This window comes from Eurosta solidaginis, chromosome 1, assembly GCF_040869045.1.
Source record: "Eurosta solidaginis isolate ZX-2024a chromosome 1, ASM4086904v1, whole genome shotgun sequence".
NCBI lineage: Eukaryota > Metazoa > Arthropoda > Insecta > Diptera > Tephritidae > Eurosta > Eurosta solidaginis.
In genome coordinates, this window is record NC_090319.1 from 196,776,831 (window position 1) to 196,803,105 (window position 26,275).

At 37.2% G+C, this 26,275-nt stretch overlaps 2 protein-coding genes across 7 annotated transcripts in view; both read left to right on the forward strand.

The window, feature by feature from the left end:
• Positions 1 to 26,275, forward strand: part of LOC137236976 (uncharacterized) — a 225,855-nt gene that overhangs the window by 191,437 nt on the left and 8,143 nt on the right. The window lies entirely within an intron of this gene.
• TTLL5 (Tubulin tyrosine ligase-like 5) overlaps positions 1 to 26,275 on the forward strand; it is a 381,821-nt gene that overhangs the window by 15,357 nt on the left and 340,189 nt on the right. Inside the window, exon 1 of one of the 5 annotated variants that reach the window (XM_067760081.1) lies at positions 20,805 to 20,827. The exons of the other annotated variants lie outside the window; for them this stretch is intronic. The gene's annotated coding sequence lies outside the window, so the exon portion shown is untranslated. Of the gene's footprint in view, positions 1 to 20,804; positions 20,828 to 26,275 lie in introns of those variants that run through there. 5 annotated transcript variants of the gene reach the window in all.

Sequence of the window (26,275 nt, forward strand, 5' to 3'; positions counted from 1 at the left end):
TTTAAACTACAAGGGTAATAAATTTCATTAACCGGTACTAAATTAGTAATAAATGTTGTGCAGTTTAGTACGGTCTCGTTTTTTGATTGTGCATATGGGTTGGGCTGGCTTAAACTTAAGCTATCCCAACCCTCGATATTTTATAAAATACAAGGGTAATAAATTTAATTAGCTGGTACTAAATTAGTAATAAATGTTGTGCAGTTTAGTACGCTCTGGTTTTTTGATTGTGCATATGGGTTGGGCTGGCTTAAACTTAAGCTATCCCAACCCTCGATATTTTTTAAAATACAAGGGTAATAAATTTAATTAGCTGGTACTAAATTAGTAATAAATGTTGTGCAGTTTAGTACGCTCTGGTTTTTTGATTGTGCATATGGGTTGGGCTGGCTTAAACTTAAGCTATCCCAACCCTCGATATTTTTTAAAATACAAGGGTCATAAATTTCATTAACCGGTACTAAATTAGTAATAAATGTTTTGCAGTTTAGTACGGTCTCGTTTTTTGATTGTGCATATGGGTTGGGCTGGCTTAAACTTAAGCTATCCCAACCCTCGATATTTTTTAAAATACAAGGGTCATAAATTTCATTAACCGGTACTAAATTAGTAATAAATGTTTTGCAGTTTAGTACGGTCTCGTTTTTTGATTGTGCATATGGGTTGGGCTGGCTTAAACTTAAGCTATCCCAACCCTCGATATTTTTTAAAATACAAGGGTCATAAATTTCATTAACCGGTACTAAATTAGTAATAAATATTTTGCAGTTTAGTACGGTCTCGTTTTTTGATTGTGCATATGGGTTGGGCTGGCTTAAACTTAAGCTAGCCCAACCTCGATATTTTTTAAAATACAAGGGTAATAAATTTCATTAACCGGTACTAAATTAGTAATAATTGTTTCGCAGTTTAGTACGCTCTCGTTTTTTGATTGTGCATATGGGTTGGGCTGGCTTAAACTTAAGCTAGCCCAACCTCGATATTTTTTAAAATACAAGGGTAATAAATTTCATTAACCGGTACTAAATTAGTAATAAATGTTGTGCAGTTTAGTATGGTCTCGTTTTTTGATTGTGCATATGGATTGGGCTGGCTTAAACTTAAGCTAGCCCAACCCTCGATATTTTTTAAAATACAAGGGTAATAAATTTCATTAGCCGGTACTAAATTAGTAATAAATGTTGTGCAGTTTAGTACGCTCTGGTTTTTTGATTGTGCATATGGATGGGGCTGGCTTATACTCAAGCTATCCCAACCCTCGATATTTTTTAAACTACAAGGGTAATAAATTTCATTAACCGGTACTAAATTAGTAATAAATGTTGTGCAGTTTAGTACAGTCTCGTTTTTGATTGTGCATATGGGTTGGGCTGGCTTAAACTTAAGCTATCCCAACCTCGATATTTTTTAAAATACAAGGGTAATAAATTTCATTAGCCGGTACTAAATTAGTAATAAATGTTGTGCAGTTTAGTACGGTCTCGTTTTTTGGTTGTGCATATGGGTTGGGCTGGCTTAAACTTAAGCTATCCCAACCTCGATATTTTTTAAAATACAAGGGTAATAAATTTAATTAACCGGTACTAAATTAGTAATAAATGTTGTGCAATTGTGCATATGGATTTGGCTGGCTTAAACTTAAGCTATCCCAACCCTCGATATTTTTCAAACTACAAGGGTAATAAATTTCATTAACCGGTACTAAATTAGTAATAAATGTTGTGCAGTTTAGTACGGTCTCGTTTTTTGATTGTGCATATGGGTTGGGCTGGCTTAAACTTAAGCTATCCCAACCTCGATATTTTTTAAAATACAAGGGTAATAAATTTCATTAGCCGGTACTAAATTAGTAATAAATGTTGTGCAGTTTAGTACGGTCTCGTTTTTTGATTGTGCATATGGGTTGGGCTGGCTTAAACTTAAGCTAGCCCAACCTCGATATTTTTTAAAATACAAGGGTAATAAATTTAATTAACCGGTACTAAATTAGTAATAAATGTTGTGCAATTTAGTACGGTCTCTTTTTTTGATTGTGCATATGGGTTGGGCTGGCTTAAACTTAAGCTATCCCAACCCTCGATATTTTTTAAAATACAAGGGTAATAAATTTAATTAGCTGGTACTAAATTAGTAATAAATGTTGTGCAGTTTAGTACGCTCTGGTTTTTTGATTGTGCATATGGGTTGGGCTGGCTTAAACTTAAGCTATCCCAACCTCGATATTTTTTAAAATACAAGGGTAATAAATTTCATTAGCCGGTACTAAATTAGTAATAAATGTTGTGCAGTTTAGTACGGTCTCGTTTTTTGATTGTGCATATGGGTTGGGCTGGCTTAAACTTAAGCTATCCCAACCCTCGATATTTTTTAAAATACAAGGGTAATAAATTTAATTAGCTGGTACTAAATTAGTAATAAATGTTGTGCAGTTTAGTACGCTCTGGTTTTTTGATTGTGCATATGGGTTGGGCTGGCTTAAACTTAAGCTATCCCAACCCTCGATATTTTTTAAAATACAAGGGTAATAAATTTAATTAGCTGGTACTAAATTAGTAATAAATGTTGTGCAGTTTAGTACGCTCTAGTTTTTTGATTGTGCATATGGGTTGGGCTGGCTTAAACTTAAGCTATCCCAACCCTCGATATTTTTTAAAATACAAGGGTCATAAATTTCATTAACCGGTACTAAATTAGTAATAAATGTTTTGCAGTTTAGTACGGTCTCGTTTTTTGATTGTGCATATGGGTTGGGCTGGCTTAAACTTAAGCTATCCCAACCCTAGATATTTTTTAAAATACAAGGGTAATAAATTTCATTAACCGGTACTAAATTAGTAATAAATGTTTTGCAGTTTAGTACGGTCTCGTTTTTTGATTGTGCATATGGGTCGGGCTGGCTTAAACTTAAGCTATCCCAACCATCGATATTTTTTAAAATACAAGGGTCATAAATTTCATTAACCGGTACTAAATTAGTAATAAATGTTTTGCAGTTTAGTACGGTCTCGTTTTTTGATTGTGCATATGGGTTGGGCTGGCTTAAACTTAAGCTATCCCAACCCTCGATATTTTTTAAAATACAAGGGTCATAAATTTCATTAACCGGTACTAAATTAGTAATAAATATTTTGCAGTTTAGTACGGTCTCGTTTTTTGATTGTGCATATGGGTTGGGCTGGCTTAAACTTAAGCTAGCCCAACCTCGATATTTTTTAAAATACAAGGGTAATAAATTTCATTAACCGGTACTAAATTAGTAATAATTGTTTCGCAGTTTAGTACGGTCTCGTTTTTTGATTGTGCATATGGATTGGGCGGGCTTAAACTTAAGCTAGCCCAACCCTCGATATTTTTTAAAATACAAGGGTAATAAATTTCATTAGCCGGTACTAAATTAGTAATAAATGTTGTGCAGTTTAGTACGGTCTCGTTTTTTGATTGTGCGTATGGGTTGGGCTGGCTTAAACTTAAGCTATCCCAACCTCGATATTTTTTAAAATACAAGTGTAATAAATTTCATTAGCCGGTACTAAATTAGTAATAAATGTTGTGCAGTTTAGTACGGTCTCGTTTTTTGGTTGTGCATATGGGTTGGGCTGGCTTAAACTTAAGCTATCCCAACCCTCGACATTTTTTAAAATACAAGGGTAATAAATGTAATTAACCGGTACTAAATTAGTAATAAATGTTTCGCAGTTTAGTACGGTCTCGTTTTTTGATTGTGCATATGGGTTGGGCTGGCTTAAACTTAAGCTAGCCCAACCTCGATATTTTTTAAAATACAAGGGTAATAAATTTCATTAACCGGTACTAAATTAGTAATAAATGTTGTGCAGTTTAGTACGGAATCGTTTTTTGATTGTGCATATGGGTTGGGCTGGCTTAAACTTAAGCTATCCCAACCCTCGATATTTTTTAAACTACAAGGGTAATAAATTTCATTAACCGGTACTAAATTAGTAATAAATGTTGTGCAGTTTAGTACGGTCTCGTTTTTTGATTGTGCATATGGGTTGGGCTGGCTTAAACTTAAGCTATCCCAACCTCGATATTTTTTAAAATACAAGGGTAATAAATTTCATTAGCCGGTACTAAATTAGTAATAAATGTTGTGCAGTTTAGTACGGAATCGTTTTTTGATTGTGCATATGGGTTGGGCTGGCTTAAACTTAAGCTATCCCAACCTCGATATTTTTTAAAATACAAGGGTAATAAATTTCATTAGCCGGTACTAAATTAGTAATAAATGTTGTGCAGTTTAGTACGGTCTCGTTTTTTGATTGTGCATATGGGTTGGGCTGGCTTAAACTTAAGCTATCCCAACCTCGATATTTTTTAAAATACAAGGGTAATAAATTTAATTAACCGGTACTAAATTAGTAATAAATGTTGTGCAATTGTGCATATGGATTGGGCTGGCTTAAACTTAAGCTAGCCCAACCCTCGATATTTTTTAAAATACAAGGGTAATAAATTTCATTAGCCGGTACTAAATTAGTAATAAATGTTGTGCAGTTTAGTACGGAATCGTTTTTTGATTGTGCATATGGGTTGGGCTGGCTTAAACTTAAGCTATCCCAACCTCGATATTTTTTAAAATACAAGGGTAATAAATTTCATTAGCCGGTACTAAATTAGTAATAAATGTTGTGCAGTTTAGTACGGTCTCGTTTTTTGATTGTGCATATGGGTTGGGCTGGCTTAAACTTAAGCTATCCCAACCTCGATATTTTTTAAATACAAGGGTAATAAATTTCATTAGCCGGTACTAAATTAGTAATAAATGTTGTGCAGTTTAGTACGCTCTGGTTTTTTGATTGTGCATATGGATTGGGCTGGCTTAAACTTAAGCTATCCCAACCCTCGATATTTTTTAAACTACAAGGGTAATAAATTTCATTAACCGGTACTAAATTAGTAATAAATGTTGTGCAGTTTAGTACGGTCTCGTTTTTTGATTGTGCATATGGGTTGGGCTGGCTTAAACTTAAGCTATCCCAACCTCGATATTTTTTAAAATACAAGGGTAATAAATTTCATTAGCCGGTACTAAATTAGTAATAAATGTTGTGCAGTTTAGTACGGTCTCGTTTTTTGGTTGTGCATATGGGTTGGGCTGGCTTAAACTTAAGCTATCCCAACCCTCGACATTTTTTAAAATACAAGGGTAATAAATGTAATTAACCGGTACTAAATTAGTAATAAATGTTTCGCAGTTTAGTACGGTCTCGTTTTTTGATTGTGCATATGGGTTGGGCTGGCTTAAACTTAAGCTATCCCATTAGTAATAAATGTTGTGCAGTTTAGTACGCTCTGGTTTTTTGATTGTGCATATGGGTTGGGCTGGCTTAAACTTAAGCTATCCCAACCCTCGATATTTTTTAAAATACAAGGGTCATAAATTTCATTAACCGGTACTAAATTAGTAATAAATGTTTTGCAGTTTAGTACGGTCTCGTTTTTTGATTGTGCATATGGGTTGGGCTGGCTTAAACTTAAGCTAGCCCAACCTCGATATTTTTTAAAATACAAGGGTAATAAATTTCATTAACCGGTACTAAATTAGTAATAAATGTTGTGCAGTTTAGTACGGTCTCGTTTTTTGATTGTGCATATGGGTTGGGCTGGCTTAAACTTAAGCTATCCCAACCCTCGACATTTTTTAAACTACAAGGGTAATAAATTTCATTAACCGGTACTAAATTAGTAATAAATGTTGTGCAGTTTAGTACGGTCTCGTTTTTTGATTGTGCATATGGGTTGGGCTGGCTTAAACTTAAGCTATCCCAACCCTCGATATTTTTTAAAATACAAGGGTAATAAATTTCATTAACCGGTACTAAATTAGTAATAAATGTTTTGCAGTTTAGTACGTCTCGTTTTTTGATTGTGCATATGGGTTGGGCTGGCTTAAACTTAAGCTATCCCATTAGTAATAAATGTTGTGCAGTTTAGTACGCTCTGGTTTTTTGATTGTGCATATGGGTTGGGCTGGCTTAAACTTAAGCTATCCCAACCCTCGATATTTTTTAAAATACAAGGGTCATAAATTTCATTAACCGGTACTAAATTAGTAATAAATGTTTTGCAGTTTAGTACGGTCTCGTTTTTTGATTGTGCATATGGGTTGGGCTGGCTTAAACTTAAGCTATCCCAACCCTAGATATTTTTTAAAATACAAGGGTAATAAATTTCATTAACCGGTACTAAATTAGTAATAAATGTTTTGCAGTTTAGTACGGTCTCGTTTTTTGATTGTGCATATGGGTCAGGCTGGCTTAAACTTAAGCTATCCCAACCCTCGATATTTTTTAAAATACAAGGGTCATAAATTTCATTAACCGGTACTAAATTAGTAATAAATGTTTTGCAGTTTAGTACGGTCTCGTTTTTTGATTGTGCATATGGGTTGGGCTGGCTTAAACTTAAGCTATCCCAACCCTCGATATTTTTTAAAATACAAGGGTCATAAATTTCATTAACCGGTACTAAATTAGTAATAAATATTTTGCAGTTTAGTACGGTCTCGTTTTTTGATTGTGCATATGGGTTGGGCTGGCTTAAACTTAAGCTAGCCCAACCTCGATATTTTTTAAAATACAAGGGTAATAAATTTCATTAACCGGTACTAAATTAGTAATAAATGTTGTGCAGTTTAGTACGGTCTCGTTTTTTGATTGTGCATATGGGTTGGGCTGGCTTAAACTTAAGCTAGCCCAACCTCGATATTTTTTAAAATACAAGGGTAATAAATTTCATTAACCGGTACTAAATTAGTAATAAATGTTGTGCAGTTTAGTATGGTCTCGTTTTTTGATTGTGCATATGGATTGGGCTGGCTTATACTTAAGCTATCCCAACCCTCGATATTTTTTAAACTACAAGGGTAATAAATTTCATTAACCGGTACTAAATTAGTAATAAATGTTGTGCAGTTTAGTACGGTCTCGTTTTTTGGTTGTGCATATGGGTTGGGCTAGCTTAAACTTAAGCTATCCCAACCTCGATATTTTTTAAAATACAAGGGTAATAAATTTAATTAACCGGTACTAAATTAGTAATAAATGTTGTGCAATTGTGCATATGGATTGGGCTGGCTTAAACTTAAGCTATCCCAACCCTCGATATTTTTTAAAGTACAAGGGTAATAAATTTCATTAACCGGTACTAAATTAGTAATAAATGTTGTGCAGTTTAGTACGGTCTCGTTTTTTGATTGTGCATATGGGTTGGGCTGGCTTAAACTTAAGCTATCCCAACCTCGATATTTTTTAAAATACAAGGGTAATAAATTTCATTAGCCGGTACTAAATTAGTAATAAATGTTGTGCAGTTTAGTACGGTCTCGTTTTTTGATTGTGCAGGCTTAAACTTAAGCTAGCCCAACCTCGATATTTTTTAAAATACAGGGGTAATAAATTTAATTAACCGGTACTAAATTAGTAATAAATGTTGTGCAATTTAGTACGGTCTCGTTTTTTGATTGTGCATATGGGTTGGGCTGGCTTAAATTTAAGCTATCCCAACCCTCGATATTTTTTAAAATACAAGGGTAATAAATTTAATTAGCTGGTACTAAATTAGTAATAAATGTTGTGCAGTTTAGTACGCTCTGGTTTTTTGATTGTGCATATGGGTTGGGCTGGCTTAAACTTAAGCTATCCCAACCCTCGATATTTTTTAAAATACAAGGGTAATAAATTTAATTAGCTGGTACTAAATTAGTAATAAATGTTGTGCAGTTTAGTACGCTCTGGTTTTTTGATTGTGCATATGGGTTGGGCTGGCTTAAACTTAAGCTATCCCAACCCTCGATATTTTTTAAAATACAAGGGTCATAAATTTCATTAACCGGTACTAAATTAGTAATAAATGTTTTGCAGTTTAGTACGGTCTCGTTTTTTGATTGTGCATATGGGTTGGGCTGGCTTAAACTTAAGCTATCCCAACCCTAGATATTTTTTAAAATACAAGGGTAATAAATTTCATTAACCGGTACTAAATTAGTAATAAATGTTTTGCAGTTTAGTACGGTCTCGTTTTTTGATTGTGCATATGGGTCGGGCTGGCTTAAACTTAAGCTATCCCAACCCTCGATATTTTTTAAAATACAAGGGTCATAAATTTCATTAACCGGTACTAAATTAGTAATAAATGTTTTGCAGTTTAGTACGGTCTCGTTTTTTGATTGTGCATATGGGTTGGGCTGGCTTAAACTTAAGCTATCCCAACCCTCGATATTTTTTAAAATACAAGGGTCATAAATTTCATTAACCGGTACTAAATTAGTAATAAATATTTTGCAGTTTAGCACGGTCTCGTTTTTTGATTGTGCATATGGGTTGGGCTGGCTTAAACTTAAGCTAGCCCAACCTCGATATTTTTTAAAATACAAGGGTAATAAATTTCATTAACCGGTACTAAATTAGTAATAATTGTTTCGCAGTTTAGTACGGTCTCGTTTTTTTAATGTGCATATGGGTTGGGCTGGCTTAAACTTAAGCTAGCCCAACCTCGATATTTTTTAAAATACAAGGGTAATACATTTCATTAACCGGTACTAAATTAGTAATAAATGTTGTGCAGTTTAGTATGGTCTCGTTTTTTGATTGTGTATATGGATTGGGCTGGCTTAAACTTAAGCTAGCCCAACCCTCGATATTTTTTAAACCACAAGGGTAATAAATTTCATTAACCGGTACTAAATTAGTAATAAATGTTGTGCAGTTTAGTACGGTCTCGTTTTTTGATTGTGCATATGGGTTGGGCTGGCTTAAACTTAAGCTAGCCCAACCTCGATATTTTTTAAAATACAAGGGTAATAAATTTCATTAACCGGTACTAAATTAGTAATAAATGTTGTGCAGTTTAGTATGGTCTCGTTTTTTGATTGTGCATATGGATTGGGCTGGCTTAAACTTAAGCTATCCCAACCCTCGATATTTTTTAAAATACAAGGGTAATAAATTTAATTAGCCGGTACTAAATTAGTAATAAATGTTGTGCAGTTTAGTACGGTCTCGTTTTTTGATTGTGCATATGGGTTGGGCTGGCTTAAACTTAAGCTATCCCAACCTCGATATTTTTTAAAATACAAGGGTAATAAATTTCATTAGCCGGTACCAAATTAGTAATAAATGTTGTGCAGTTTAGTACGCTCTGGTTTTTTGATTGTGCATATGGATTGGGCTGGCTTAAACTTAAGCTATCCCAACCCTAGATATTTTTTAAAATACAAGGGTAATAAATTTCATTAACCGGTACTAAATTAGTAATAAATGTTTTGCAGTTTAGTACGGTCTCGTTTTTTGATTGTGCATATGGGTCAGGCTGGCTTAAACTTAAGCTATCCCAACCCTCGATATTTTTTAAAATACAAGGGTCATAAATTTCATTAACCGGTACTAAATTAGTAATAAATGTTTTGCAGTTTAGTACGGTCTCGTTTTTTGATTGTGCATATGGGTTGGGCTGGCTTAAACTTAAGCTATCCCAACCCTCGATATTTTTTAAAATACAAGGGTCATAAATTTCATTAACCGGTACTAAATTAGTAATAAATATTTTGCAGTTTAGTACGGTCTCGTTTTTTGATTGTGCATATGGGTTGGGCTGGCTTAAACTTAAGCTAGCCCAACCTCGATATTTTTTAAAATACAAGGGTAATAAATTTCATTAACCGGTACTAAATTAGTAATAAATGTTGTGCAGTTTAGTACGGTCTCGTTTTTTGATTGTGCATATGGGTTGGGCTGGCTTAAACTTAAGCTAGCCCAACCTCGATATTTTTTAAAATACAAGGGTAATAAATTTCATTAACCGGTACTAAATTAGTAATAAATGTTGTGCAGTTTAGTATGGTCTCGTTTTTTGATTGTGCATATGGATTGGGCTGGCTTATACTTAAGCTATCCCAACCCTCGATATTTTTTAAACTACAAGGGTAATAAATTTCATTAACCGGTACTAAATTAGTAATAAATGTTGTGCAGTTTAGTACGGTCTCGTTTTTTGGTTGTGCATATGGGTTGGGATAGCTTAAACTTAAGCTATCCCAACCTCGATATTTTTTAAAATACAAGGGTAATAAATTTAATTAACCGGTACTAAATTAGTAATAAATGTTGTGCAATTGTGCATATGGATTGGGCTGGCTTAAACTTAAGCTAGCCCAACCTCGATATTTTTTAAAATACAAGGGTAATAAATTTCATTAACCGGTACTAAATTAGTAATAAATGTTGTGCAGTTTAGTATGGTCTCGTTTTTTGATTGTGTATATGGATTGGGCTGGCTTAAACTTAAGCTAGCCCAACCCTCGATATTTTTTAAAATACAAGGGTAATAAATTTCATTAGCCGGTACTAAATTAGTAATAAATGTTGTGCAGTTTAGTACGGTCTCGTTTTTTGATTGTGCATATGGGTTGGGCTGGCTTAAACTTAAGCTATCCCAACCTCGATATTTTTTAAAATACAAGGGTAATAAATTTCATTAGCCGGTACCAAATTAGTAATAAATGTTGTGCAGTTTAGTACGCTCTGGTTTTTTGATTGTGCATATGGATTGGGCTGGCTTAAACTTAAGCTATCCCAACCCTCGATATTTTTTAAACCACAAGGGTAATAAATTTCATTAACCGGTACTAAATTAGTAATAAATGTTGTGCAGTTTAGTACGGTCTCGTTTTTTGATTGTGCATATGGGTTGGGCTGGCTTAAACTTAAGCTATCCCAACCTCGATATTTTTTAAAATACAAGGGTAATAAATTTCATTAGCCGGTACTAAATTAGTAATAAATGTTGTGCAGTTTAGTACGGTCTCGTTTTTTGGTTGTGCATATGGGTTGGGCTGGCTTAAACTTAAGCTATCCCAACCCTCGACATTTTTTAAAATACAAGGGTAATAAATTTAATTAACCGGTACTAAATTAGTAATAAATGTTTCGCAGTTTAGTACGGTCTCGTTTTTTGATTGTGCATATGGGTTGGGCTGGCTTAAACTTAAGCTAGCCCAACCTCGATATTTTTTAAAATACAAGGGTAATAAATTTCATTAACCGGTACTAAATTAGTAATAATTGTTTCGCAGTTTAGTACGGTCTCGTTTTTTGATTGTGCATATGGGTTGGGCTGGCTTAAACTTAAGCTAGCCCAACCTCGATATTTTTTAAAATACAAGGGTAATAAATTTCATTAACCGGTATTAAATTAGTAATAAATGTTGTGCAGTTTAGTATGGTCTCGTTTTTTGATTGTGCATATGGGTTGGGCTGGCTTAAACTTAAGCTATCCCAACCCTCGACATTTTTTAAACTACAAGGGTAATAAATTTCATTAACCGGTACTAAATTAGTAATAAATGTTGTGCAGTTTAGTACGGTCTCGTTTTTTGATTGTGCATATGGGTTGGGCTGGCTTAAACTTAAGCTATCCCAACCCTCGATATTTTTTAAAATACAAGGGTAATAAATTTCATTAACCGGTACTAAATTAGTAATAAATGTTTTGCAGTTTAGTACGTCTCGTTTTTTGATTGTGCATATGGGTTAGGCTGGCTTAAACTTAAGCTCTCCCAACCCTCGATATTTTTTAAAATACAAGGGTAATAAATTTCATTAACCGGTACTAAATTAGTAATAAATGTTTTGCAGTTTAGTACGGTCTCGTTTTTTGATTGTGCATATGGGTTGGGCTGGCTTAAACTTAAGCTAGCCCAACCCTCGATATTTTTTAAACTGAAAGGGTAATAAATTTCATTAACCGGTACTAAATTAGTAATAAATGTTGTGCAGTTTAGTACGGTCTCGTTTTTCGATTGTGCATATGGGTTGGGCTGGCTTAAACTTAAGCTAACCCAACCCTCGATATTTTTTAAAATACAAGGTTAATAAATTTAATTAACCGGTACTAAATTAGTAATAAATGTTGTGCAATTTAGTACTGTCTCGTTTTTTGATTGGGCTGAAAAGGTTGGGCTAGCTTAAGAGACCTAATTGTTTCGGCACTCGCGTGGTGCCATCCTCAGTTGGTAGTGTTCAACTAAACATTGTCTAATACATATATCGCAGAATAAGTCCATAAATATTAAAAATATGCAAACATAATTTACTAAATACAGTAGCTACATATAACAAAAGTAATGAGAAAATGTGCAATGACAAGAACAATAACAATAGCAAGCAAATCATAAGTTTACTGTATGGCTGAAAAAAGAGTAGAGTACAGTGGGCCAATATCCCGATTCACCGCGACATTTTTGTTTACATAAATATGTAATGATTCTAAGATATTTAATCTATTGATATTAGATTCCGATTTAATCACTTTACAGTCATCCTCACTCAATACGTGCTCGTTCAATAAAGCGTGCTCCGCAATTCCACTTTTCGGTTCAATATTTTTAATGTACTTCAAATGTTCGCTCATCCTGATACGTACAGTGCGAGTCGACTGGCCTATGTATTTTGCGCCACATACATCTCCGTCGTTATTGATTTGTGAGCATGTGACCGAATAAACCCCCGGCTTATCTAAACTGTCACACTTGTCCTTCGTCGATTTAAGCAAAGATTTCAGCTTTGTCTTTGTTTTTGGAACAACCTTAAGGTGTGCTTTATTGAAAACTTTTTTAATATTGTTGAAATAATGTGGATCGTACTCGATACTACAAATAGCGTTGCCACCATTTTTGCCCACTGTATCGAAAAACGAGGTGCATTCTCTTCTTTCCTTTTTTATTTGGTGCCTCTTAATTAGCTGTATGATGATGTTAGGGCAGTACCCATTCGTTTCAGCTATACCTATTATCTTCTCTTTTTCTCTTTTAAATGCGCTGCAGCTGAGCGGTACATTTACAAGGCGATGAGCCATAGAATTAAAAGCTGCCAATAAACATAGTATAAAAAAAAAATGTATTAATAATAAAGACTTTTTCTTTTTTTTGAACATTAATAAACTTTTGCGACAGGTTTTGAATTTCTTTTGTTTTTTTTTTGTTCTGCTCTGTTATTGGGACATGTAACATCGTTAAATTAGATCATGTTGCACGAAGGCTATGTTACCGCACTCACATAATTTCGATTCTCGGCTAAATAATTTTTTTTGTTTTCCTTCTCTTAATCTGAAAGAGAATTTAAACTACATAAATTTTTTCTTAACTTATCATGCTCAGCTGCTCATTAACTAAAATTTCCTTTCGTTGTTGGTTCATACTCCATGCACCAACTCAATTAATTCTAAGTATTGTGAGCATATGAGAGCGCAACATCGAGTGTGAACATACTGCATATTAAGTGAAAGCGGTGATTCTCGCTCACTCGCAAACTGAGAGCGATGTATAAATATTTTTGAAACTATGTTAAATATAAACTTACAGAGATCTCAGGTTATATGAATTATGTAAATGAAATATTGATAATTCGGTTTCGATAAACATGTTCAAATATAAGCTAACATATATGATGTAAGGAACAGTTTAGGTAGGTTAACATATATGTACATATACATAAATACATATCGCACAAAATAATAAATAAAAACAAAAATAAAAATTCAAGTTTAGCGGCGTAGTAGATATAGGAAAAAAATGAGATGTATATTGAACAAACTTTAATTAAAATTTAAGGATTTGTGAAAGAAAAAAATGAAGGTTTAACTTCTATTGGATATTTGTCGTAGGGGCAATGGTGAGTATGTGTGGGCTAAGAGAACAACTTTTACCATTCTTTTAGCAGTTTGGGTGGGTGTAGACGGAAGGGCGACGACAGCTTAGCCTTCCACCTCTGCCGGAAGAACCCCAAGCGATGCAACGCGTGGCAGGTAGTTTTGTATTAGTTAACGCTTTCCTTCTTTGTTTCCGTAGCAAATTTGATACGTTCTTTTGGATATTGTTTGATTTGGATGAACCTAACCCTTCGACGGCCTCAAAACTCAAATTTTTTTTTGTAAATCTCTGTTTGATTGTTGTTAATGAGAAACCGAGATAAAAGTCAGTGTAGGAGCAAGATCCTCCCATATACGCCGTAGACTAGCCGGTTGTAGCAAACAGAGTACCCGCTCCTTAAACCCTATACCCCCTCGGAGAGCTTTGCAAAGCAGAACTGATGTTCCCTAATTCAGTGCAAAATAAGCTAAACAATTGTCTATGTGAAGAAGTTTGTGGCTGGAATGGCAGACGTTAATGAGGCCAGCTTCATTGCATAGATGGTGCACTATGTGGGAGCCAGCGGAGGCTTCATGCGATTGGTTCATTACAATACGGAATAATCGCCCAAGTCCTATGTAAGAGTATACGAGTAGCGAAAGCTGGAATTTGAGGGCAGATCCATATATTTGCCAATATTTAAATTCCTCTGGACTAAGTTAACGCTGAAAAAAGTAAAAAAATGGGATTTTTATAATTTTTATATACAAAAAAATATGTCCTAATAAGTCCCTGTTTACACACAAATACTTTTGTAGCTGAAACTCGTTATTTGTTGAAGAGGGGGATGAGGAGAGCGGAGAGGCAGCGAATCGCTTGTGGTCGGCAACTAGCTTTGCGTTGTTGTTGTTGTGCTTCGCCTCATTCAATGGGCACGACAACTCACAAATATCAAAGTCCTCTAACAGGAGTCCACGGAAACTGGTAGTTTCAACAGGGGAGTTTGGTGTTAGAGGGGTGGGTTCCACATTACAGATGAAAAGATGCTTGGTGTCATGTGGGTACACATAGGATGCAGGACATACATTACGTATGTCGGGGTTATTTCTGGACAAGTAAGAGTGTAACCTGTTACAGTATCCAGAACCAAGTTTGGCCAGGGCGACACGTGTCTCCCTTCGTAGTGTGATTTCTTCTTCTGCAAGAGTAGCATATTATATATTGATAACAGAGCTCACCGGGCGCGTCCTGACAAAGGCGTTTACCGATTCTGTGTTGATTTTACTTAGGACCTTCTGCTTGTCTTGATTAAACGGTTGTGTTGGCAGGTGCCGGATCTCATCATAGTGCTGATGGAGATGTTCCCTTAACCCCGTGGAGTCGGGGCTAGATCAAGCAGTTGTCTGCTAGGGTGTCCTGGTTTGTGACAGTTTAACAAGAACTGCCTGTTTCATTGTACTCCCTAATGTTGCGCTCTTTGGCCTCAATATGTAAGTGGTGTTCAGGGGTCATAAGGAGACATCCTATAACAGGCCTGCATGCTTTTATATGTGTTTTTAAGACCAGGCAACCAAACTGGTACATGTATCACATTAGCGGCTGGCCAATTGGTTTTTACGTGATTAGCAACGTTTCCTTATCTTTTCCCCAGGTGCTACCGGCAAGCGAATTGAGGTGTTTGTTGTAGCTTTGTTTTTTCGATACAATTTCGGTGGCATGCGCCTTGAAGGTGGGAGTATTAGCGAACGCCCTTAAGATCTTTGGGTGACTAGACACTCGGTAGCGTAACACCATCGACGATAGCTTCCAATATTTGCGTCATCTGTTCCTTTCACGTCGTAAACAGATTAGTCGTGGATTTTGTCGGTGATAATGCCAGGTTGCGCGAGGTGTGAAACTAGAAAAACCGGGGGATAGCTGTTCATTTTAGAAACTAATTCATCTATTGAAGGGGCAGGTCCCGTTGCCACAGGCTGAATATTTATTTGAAAGATACCGTTGTATGTAACGCTAATAGCTCATATAAAGTAAAACTTACTTGCCAGCAGGACATACATTTTGTATGTCGGGGTTGATTCTGGATAGGTAAGAGTTTAACCTGTTACAGTATCCAGATCGAAGTTGAGCTAGAGTGACGCGCGTTTCCCTTGGGAGAGTGAGTTCCTCTTCTGCTAGTTTTGGTATTTTTATTTACGGATTCGCCGGGCAATTCGTGGCATAGAGGTCCGACGCCTGTTTGTGGATATCACTGAGGACCTGCTTGTGCTTTTTTTGCTTTATACGAGTCGGTTCCCAGGTGCTGTATTTCCTCATAATGCTTACGGCAATGACCCCTTAAGCCCCTGGGCGGTGTAGGCTCATCAGTCAGATGTCTGTTGGGATGTCCAGGTTTCTAGGTATTCAACAGAAACCGTTTGTTTAGCATTTAAATTCTCTCCCTAATGGGGAGTACTCTCGCCTCATTGTGTAGGTGATGTTCTGGGGACATAAGAAGACAGCCCGTAACGGTTCTGAGGGCAGTATTTTGACAGTCCTGTATTTTCTTCCAGTGAGTAACCTATAGGCTTGGCAACCATATCGTGGAAGCGTAGCCTGCAATCGTCCGGCCAATTGCTTTGTAAGTGGTCATGGGCGTTTCTTTATCTTTACCCCAAGTGCTGCCAGCAGGAGATTTGAGGATTTTATTACGGCTCTGGATTTTCGGTACAGTTGAGGTTGCATGCTCTCCTACATGTAGATCCTGATCGAACGTCACACCCAAGATTTTAGGGGTGTAAGACAGTGGGTAACGTTGCCATAGATATGGATGTTCAATATGGTCGACATTTGGCGCGTGCATGTCGTAAATAAGGTCGTCAATGATTTGGTCGGTGGCAATGTCAGGTTTCGCGAGGCGAAGAAACTGGAGAGATCAGGGAGATAACTGTTTATTCTGTTACAAAGCTCATCGATCTGTGGGACTGGGCCTGGGCCTGTGGTCATTATTGTGCAGTCATCGGTGTAGGAAACGATAGTGACTCCTCCTGGTGGTGAAGGTAGCTTTGATATGTAGAAGTTAAACAGAAGTGGGGATAGGACACCTCCTTGTGACACCCCTTGTTTAATTCTTCTTGGTTTGGATATTACGTTCCTAAATTGAAGCAGCGCTTGCCGACCATTCAGATAATTTGCGGTCCATCTTTTTAGACAAGGGTAAAGGTGTGAGTCTTTTATGCCTTGGAGTAGCGTGCCGTAGTTGAATGTGTCAAAACAACATCAACTCGCGTTCCGTTGCCATTTTTCTTTGCACAAATTTCATTTCTCTTCAATATTTCTTTTAGAATTGCTATTTTTTTGCGTTTTAATAATTGTTCGCTTTTTATTTATATTTGGTGCTTTATTTTGAATGAATAAAAAATAGGGAGAGAGTTGCTGGGTCTAAATGGAATGCGTAACTCCAAAAAAGAAACTTCTTATAACGCTTCCCAAGGCAGACGGTTCTATGTACCGCAGCGACTCGGGATTTTTTCCGGTCAAGGGCTGTCATTTCAGTGTAACCCCATCTAATTTGTTGCGTCCCTCCCAAAAATTTTCATCCTCCCAGCAGCTCCTTGCAGCGGGACTGCGCCATACTCTCCTGCTCCGGGCCCTTCTCCTGACCCCGGTCCTGAGAAATTGTTTTTCTGCGTTTGCCCGAAAAGAACCTTTTTGGAACGGTCATACTCTTGTCAGTGTGTCACGTACAAGGGATGGTTGTTCTGGGCTAGATCCCAAAACCCGACGTCCTCGTAAGTTTTATAAGTCTTTTGTAGCTCCTTGCTGTTCACGCCGAAGGGCGTGCCGTAGTCTATGCGTCCAGTCCCAGGGCCACAACAGAAACTGCGTCCTGGCCTCCCACATCTCAGGCGTAGTCACTCGGCACTTACTGCTAGAGTGACGACGTCTCCCCCGCTGCACTTCAGAATTCTGCAGTGAGACTGTAATAGATTAACTGGGAAGATCACGGAGATAGTCGATTTCATGAAGCGGCATAACATCCGCATCGCTGCGATTCAAGAGACTAAACTCACAGCAAGATCTGTTCTGCAGATCTGTTCTGGGTATAATGTCCACAGAAAATATCGCGAGAGCGGAAATGGAGGTGGTCACGCGTTTATCATACACCACTCATTGCAATAATTTGATCCCAACATCGGCCGCAGGGCAGTGTCTTAGAACGTCACGACTTATCTGTCCGGTCAGGCGATGTAAACCTAGCAATCATCGACATCTACATCCCTCCTGCCACCTGTTGCCCCAGTGGATACCGCCCTAATATCAGAGCCCTACTCACTGGCGATTTCAATGCCCATCACGACCTATGGCATTCAAACCTGCAAGCGGACATCAGGGGTGAGATGTTGGCGGATCAAATAGAAGAAACGATGTTCTGCACAATACACGGAGACGCCCGCACTCTTATGGTAGGAAGCTGTCACAGTTCGCCAGATATACCAATCGTGAGCGCAGGACTCGTAAACTGCGTCAACTGGCAGCCGAGGTAACATTGGCATCTGACCACCTGCCTATACTTATTTCGCTTGAGCGAGGAGGAGGCCGCAAATTTAGCGAGAGAACGTAACCTTATAAGACAGCTCGATCCCGGCGACCCCCAAATAAGGGATATAAGACAACACATCAGTTTGCTTGTGGATGAACACAAGAGGGCGAAATGGGAGTGGTTGTAACCTCTCTGCCGGTGTGGGTAAGCTTTGCTCCACCGTAAAGTCCCTATCGAATCCGTCTAAGCCCAATGCCTTGGGCGATAAAGTGCTGTCGGATGCGAAAAAATGCACGAGCAGTTTTTGCCGACAATATATAATGCATTCTACGGTTGACAAAGTTAGACGAGGGGCTAACAGACGCGCACATAAACATAAAATCAGCACATCCCCAATTACCATCACCGACAAAGAGGTTGAGGATGCCATTGGTCATGCATGTCTTCAGTCTGTCCCTTTCCACCTTTGTCATCCCCGAAAAATGGAAAATGGCCAAGGTGGTCCCGCTACTAAAGCCAAGGAAACCGGCTAACATATGAGACTCTTAGCGCCCGATATCTCCTATCGCTAGTAGCCAAGACGCTTGAAGCCATTTTGCTCCCCTACTTTAAAGCAAATTTTAACTAGCCTATCACCAGAATGGCTTTATAAAACTACAAAGCACAACCACCGCGCTAAATGCCATTAGCACCCAGGTAAATTGCGGTTTAAATCAAAACCCCCACCATAGAACAGTATTCGTTGAGGTAGACCTATCAAAAGCTTTTGGTACGATCAACCGTTTCACGTTACTGCAAGACCTGGAAGGGTCTACCCTTCCCCCAACTCTTAAAAGGTGGACCGCAAATTATCTCCATGGCAGGCATCGGTGCAATTTAGGAACGTAACATCCAAACTAAGAAGAATTAAACAAGGGCTACCACAGGGTGGTGTCCTATCCCCACTTCTGTTTAACTTCTACATATCAAAGCTACCTTCGCCACCAGAAGGAGTCACTATCGTTTCCTTCGCCGATGACTGCACAATAATGGCCACAGGCTCAGGCCCACAGATCATGAGCTTTGCAACAAAATAAACGTCTACTTCCCTGATCTCTCCAGTTTTTTCGCCTCGCGAAACCTGACATTATCACCGACTAAATCATCGGCGACCCTATTTACAACATGGACGTCCGAAATGTCGACCATTTTGAACATCCACGTCAATGGCACTACGCTACCGACTGTCTTACACCCCAAAATCTTGGGTGTGACGTTTGTTCAGGATCTACATTTTGGTGAGCATGCAGCCGTAATTGTACCGAAAATCCAGAGCCGCAATAAAATCCTAAAATCTCTTGCTGGCAATACTTGGGGTAAAGACAAAGAAACGCTCATTACTAATTACAAAGCAATTGGCCAGCCGATTGCATGCTGCGCGTCCCCGATATGAAGCTACAGGCCTGTCAAAATACCGCCCTCAGAACCGCCAAGGGTTGTCTTCTTATGTCCCCAGAACACCATCTACATAATGAATCGAGAATACTCCCCATCAGGGAGAGAAATGAAATGCTAACCAAACAGTTCCTGTTGAATACCCAGAAACCTGGGTATCCCAACAGAATCTGATTGATGAGCCATATTCGCCTAGGGGCTTAGGGAGTCATCTCCGTAAGCATTATGAGGAAATACGGCACCTGAGAACACAGCTGTACGAAGCTAAAAACACAAGCAAGTCCTCAGTCAACTCCACAAACAGGCGTCGGACCTCTATGCCAGGAATTTCCCGGTGAATCCTGTACTCAAAGAACAATACCCAAAACTAGCAGAAGATGAACGCACTCTCCCTAGGGAAACGCGAGTCACTCTAGCTCAACTTCGATCTGGATACTGTAACAGGATAAACTCTTACCTATCCAGAATCAACCCCGACATACAAAACATATGTCCTGCTTCTAATGTGTCCCCACATTACACCAACCATCTCCTTAACTGTATTGTGGAACCAACGCCTCTAACACCCCTCTCATTATGGTCCACCCCTGTTGAAACAGCAAGTTTCCTTGTACTCCCGTTAGAGGATATTGATGACAATTTGTGATCGGTCGCACCTATTGGATGGTGCGAAGCACTGCTACAACAACCACAACAAACTTATAACGAGCAACCAAAATATACGTTTGTAAACTCGGTCTGAGCAAACGTTCATAGAAAGTTCAAAATATGTCAAAATTTTAAAGAGTTTTCTCCTTAAAAAAATAAAATAAATTTCTCCGGAAAGTTCGAGTAAGAGGAGCTTTCATAGGTTGATTCATATATTGGCTTATAACTTATATGTCGTCAGTAGTACATAAACCATAAACTGTTAATTGATTTTTGGAAATGTTAGATAAATCTTACAAAATGTATCAAAAATTTAATCGTTACATATCTTTTTTATTTTGTATAACGGGTTTCTTGACTTTTTTGTTTACGTATATATAAAAAAGGTTACTTAATTAGGTTTTATTGGTGTATTCAACATTCATACGCAGACACAAAAGAAAGTACTGTACAAACTACCTTGCATTTTTCTTTTGAATTTGATCTGCTGTTAAAATCATTCGTTACAGAACAAATATTTGTCGATTACAAATGATCAAAATGGAATATCTCAACCCAATTTCAATGGATTTATAATATACGTGAGTTTTTGACAAAACATTATTTATGGTCTCTTAGTTAGCAAAATAGTAAAGAAAAAGGTTACTCAAAATGCAAGAGTTCAAGCTTTTGCTTTATTTTGTACTATTTCTTAGATATTTATGTCAGTAAAATTAACATTTGTACACGTTAGCAGCACAAAAATGTACTCTATTGAATGACAAAAATTGATCGGAGAATAAACAGATGGGCAATTACATTTACGGTAAAAAAGATGAGGAAAATGTTTTCCCTGTTACGGTGTTTTTTCAGTCAATACAGCTAGGTAACGAAACTTGTTAGTTATTGTGGTATCTTAAGGCGAGAAAGTAAGAAAGTTTCTAGCAGTTTTCGAAAAAGAACTGGGTGATTCTCCGCGAACTTACAGTTTTGTGTCTTTTCGAAATTTGAAATATATTAAAGCATTTTCTATGAATTAAATTATGTAATTGAGTTAAAATTAAGTTTATTTTAAAGTTTCATGTTGAATTTTATTGACTGGTCATCAGTTTTGTGAAGTTTATAGTCATAATACCCTACAAATGTCACAACCGTGGCATGTCCACAACCACATTTTTCATAACATTTTAGGTGGTAACTTTTTTAACCTTTAATTAGACGAGTAACAAACTGTCATTATATTAAATACTTGATTTAATCTGCAATATTCAATGTTGTTTTAATGATAACATTTCTGTTTTCGCTTTGTAATTTGATTTTGAAAAGTGTCCATGAGTTTTTGAGTAAAACATGTTATTCAAATAGTTAGGTTGGTACTGCTTTATTGCACACTGGCTTGTGACATGTGAGTGTGATTTTCGATCAGCAAGTGTCCCGCATATTTCCATGTTAATGTTTGCAGTCTTAAAATAATATCCATTTTTAAACACTGAAAAACTGGAAAAACGGTACGTATCAAAAAATTGTGTCACAACCGCGACACTTGTATCTTTGTAGTTTTAAGTTAAGTACCGTCTATTGTACAATTTATCTTTAAAGTTTGCTGATATAACCTTAAAATTTTACGGAAAATCTTGCGAGTCATAGTAGCTTTTTTAATGAGCAATTTATTGTCAAAATGTCATAACCGTGGCACGCGTGTAATGTCACAACCGTGGCAGGTTTCTGTATCAAGAACAGTAATTAATAGCTGTAGCTCGCCCACTTTGGGAATGTTTTTAACTATAAAAACTCATAGAAATGTTATTGAAAATATTTGAAAATCGAATATTTTTTTTCCAAAATTTTGGGTTAGTAAAACTGAGAGCTCGCGGAGAATCGCCCAACTATAATTCATAAAAGTAATAGTTTTATCCTTGAAGGAAAAATTAACATAGTTGTTTAAAAAGGACAAACTACACAAAATATGGAAAGCGTAGGTAGAGTACATTACAAGGAATTATTCCTAAGGAGACTGGACGAAATATAGTGACTTTATCCACTCGTTATCAAAGTGGACAACCACGAAAGGCCACTGAACGTGTTGATAGGAAAATCGTCATGATAGTTCTTCTGAATACATTTAAAACTGCTCCAGAAACTTCCGCGGAATTGGAGGATAATTTAAACATGACAACTATAATATTATTGGTCCACCGTCACTTGAGCTAAAATAATAGTTGGTTGGTAGAATAGAACCAGCTTCTAGTAATTCTATTCGAAATCATGACACTCTTAATACACGTCCAAAAATATCAAAAGACATGTGACACAAGTGCTTTTACGCGAATATAGTTTTGGTCTCCAAACTGGTGTTGGACCCACCCAGGGAAATTTTTTATAAGCGCGGCAAAAATATTATGCACGGTGTCGGAGCTCTGCGGGCTCATTTTTCGGTTTTTCGTTAATATATTATGATGAAGAAAGCAAATTTTTGTCTTCCGTTTTCGATCCTGCATCCAAAACGGGATACCCCTTTCGATATATTTGGACATGTATTAAGAGTGTCATGCTTTCGTATCGAATTATCCAGTCATTTTCCCTTCCACTAAGCTAGTTCTGCGAAAAAAAACTGGTCTCGGAACGACTAGGGACGAGCTATATTCTCTGAAAAAATATATAAAATTAAGGTTGGGTTAGCCCCAAAAATACTATGGATTCCACAGCTGCGTTCAGATTACTGTGCTCGATTATCCCCCCAATTTTTGGTGAAAGTCCGACTGGAATGCAGCCAATGTAGGTGATGGAGTTAGCGTGATTCCCCCTTTAAAAATTCTTTGCTCAAAATTGTAGCCAAAAATGAACGTCCATTATCACAGTTTGATAGTGAGGGTTTAGGGAGAGCGTGGATCCCATATTTATTTATTTATTAATTTAAAATTATAGTCGACTCAAAAACAGAGCGGTCGTCTGCTAAAAATTTAAAGTATAATATACATATAGTATATATAAGATTAATATAAGTGTCTCCAGTGACGGGTCATCGTGAGGAGCTCAGAAGGGAGCTTACGCGAGGTGGTCAGAAAGGAGCTTGGTGCCCATAAGAGCGCTGACGCGACGTGCTCATAAAGGAGCCCGATGCCCAGTAGGGGGAACGCGCGAACCGGTTGAAGTACCGATGTATCCAATCCATCCTTTAACGATCGTGCCTGTTTTCTACGGAAGAAATAATAATTCCAGCTTTTTTAAAAATTAAATTAGCTTGTATCTCTTAGTTTAGATAGGCGAGTATTGCATTACGTATAGTGGCAAAAGTACATTCAAGACTGATACAGCTATACAAGGCATTGCAGTGCGAGCACCAGATAAGCAGAGGATTATTTTTAGCAAAGTTTCGTCGACAAAGAGGTAAATAAAAAGGAACGTAGTGTCTGGAAACCCTAGGAGGAACTGCAAAAAACAATCGGTTGAGAAGGTCAGCAGAATCAATTTCTCCAATAATGAGCTTATGGATGAACAATACCCCCAGCAATATTCTCTGGTTTTCCAGAGTGGGTAAGCTAATAAGAAGTCTATTTCTGTAGGGTGGAAGGTGGAGACTTGAGTCCCAGTTAAGGCCACGTAATGTGAATATAAAAAATGTGATGTGTAAAGAATCTTGGTGAGATATGCATCATCGAACTCTTTAGCCCACCTTTTAATGAACCCAAGTACACCCAACGCTTTGTTGGCAATAGATGAAATATGCATGTTGAAACTCACTTTCGGATCAAAAAGAACACCTAGATCATTTACAATAAATGTACGCTCCAAAGGGGTACCATCTATTACATACGGTTTTAAAACTGGTTTCACTCGGTGAGATGTCATATGCTTACATTTAGAGCAATTTAAACCTAGTAAATTTGTTGTGCATCAACAATGGAACGAGTCTAAGTCGGCCTGAAGAAGATCCAAGGAACTCAAATCGGTAGGACAGTAGGTGTAGCAAAGTTTTACATCATCCGCATACATTATAACATGGGAATGTAATATTATCTGTGGCAAGTCGTTTATGAATAGGGTAAAGAGCAAAGGGCCTAGATGACTTCCCTGAGGTACACCGGAGGAAACTCCAAACGATTCCGAGAGATTGCAATTGAACAGGACTTTTTGGGTCCGGTTAGAAAGATAGCTTTTTAGCCACATTAATAGGTCAAAAGGAAAGCCCAGTAAATCAAGCTTATGAATAAGTGACTCATGGTTGACGGTATCGAATGCTTTGCTGAAATCAGTATAGATGACGTCCGTTTGCTTGTTCGCTAAAAATCTTTCCATAACTAAAGAGTTAAACACTAGCAAGTTTGTAGTGGTTGACCTTTGAGGAATGAAGCCGTGTTGGCATGGAGATAAAAGGGAACAGCACTGATATTGAAGTTGACTGGTAACAATCTGTTCAAAAACTGAATGGCTGAAAGTTTAGAAATACCCCTGTAGTTCTCAACTTTTGACCTACTATCTTTTTTATAAAGTGGTATAATAAAAGACTGTTTTCAAAAAGAACAACTGGCGCAGATCCCAGATATAGCTCAAATAATTTTAAAATAGGCTCGTATATGTTTTCAGCGCAATACTTCAGCACACAACTAGCAACACCATCTGGTCCCGGAGAAAAGTTGGACTTCAAAGATTGAAGACTCTGAAGAACAATATCATCATCAATAGCAGGATTTCTAATGGAATTCGAGCTATCTAAGCGATAGGGGTATTGACCGGAATGAAAACCACTGGATGAATACGTGAACTTAAAGAACTCAGAAAATAGTTCAGCAACGTCGTCATCAGTACAAGCTTTTTTACATCCAAAGGTTAATGAGGAAGGATACCCAGAAGTTTTCCGTTTTGAATTTACGAAACTGTTAAACTTTTTTGGATTTTCAAAAAATTTAGCTTTACAACAACTTAAGTAATCTTTATAACAAATCTTATTAAGACGGTGAAAGTTAGAACGACCTATTAGATATTTAGAGAAGTTTGCATATGTTCCAGTTTTCTTGAATTTCTTATATTATATTCTAAGTTGTTTTGCTCGATCACCGGTAATAGCGAATGCGTCTTTAAGAGTTTGTAATATTTCGTTTCCATCATTTTCATCGAAGCAAACGTTGTCATCACTGGGTATGCCAAAGTTTTCCTGAAATTGCTTTCTGCATTTTTTCAGTTGAATATCGTTTTTGATGAACCTTTTTTTTTGAATTGCCGATTATTTTTAAGCCTTTGTTGATTAAACTAGTTGCCTCGAACATTGCATCCCTGTCTTTCTCCAATGATACGGATGTAGAACATTCCGGAGCGTATTTCACGTCGCTATCAGTTTCAGTGAGTACTTCGCTGAAATAAATAACATCTGATTCTTTCATCTGGAAAAACGAATAAACGGTGAAAGTTAGAACGAGCTATTAGATATTTAGAGAAGTTTGCAGATGTTCCAGTTTTCTTGAATCTCTTATAAAGCCTAGATTTGATGTTATTAAGTCTGATAAGTTGCCTTGAAAACCAAGGCGGCTCATTCGAACACAAGGTATAGCGAGTAGGTATACAGGTATCGAAAGAAGCCGTCAAGTGTACTCTAAAATATGGAGATTTCTGAATCGACTTCAGTGCAATCCAATCATGGGAAGCCAACAGATCATTAAGCAAAATGATATCAAGTGATATCTCAAGCGTAGGGTGCAGAGGGCCTTCTGGAAGGGATAAAGGTGGAATTTGAGAAAGGACAGTACCCACCGAGCCATCCACAAATACTAAATCCAGCATTTTGTTTCCACTATTTGGAACGTTGTGAATCTGAAGAAGAGATGAGTCTAACAGGCAATTGAGAAAATCGTGTTGAGCAGTGGGAGTTAAAAAGTTTGAATCACTCATATTAACCCAACTAAATGCTAGCAAGTTAAAATCCCCAACAACAACAAGTCGATCATTATCACCTAACTGCGAATGCAAATCGCAGATGGCAGATGGCATCCATATCCGAACAAGGTGGGATGTATGTACAGCAAACAATTACGCTAGAGGTACCGAATGAAAGCCTA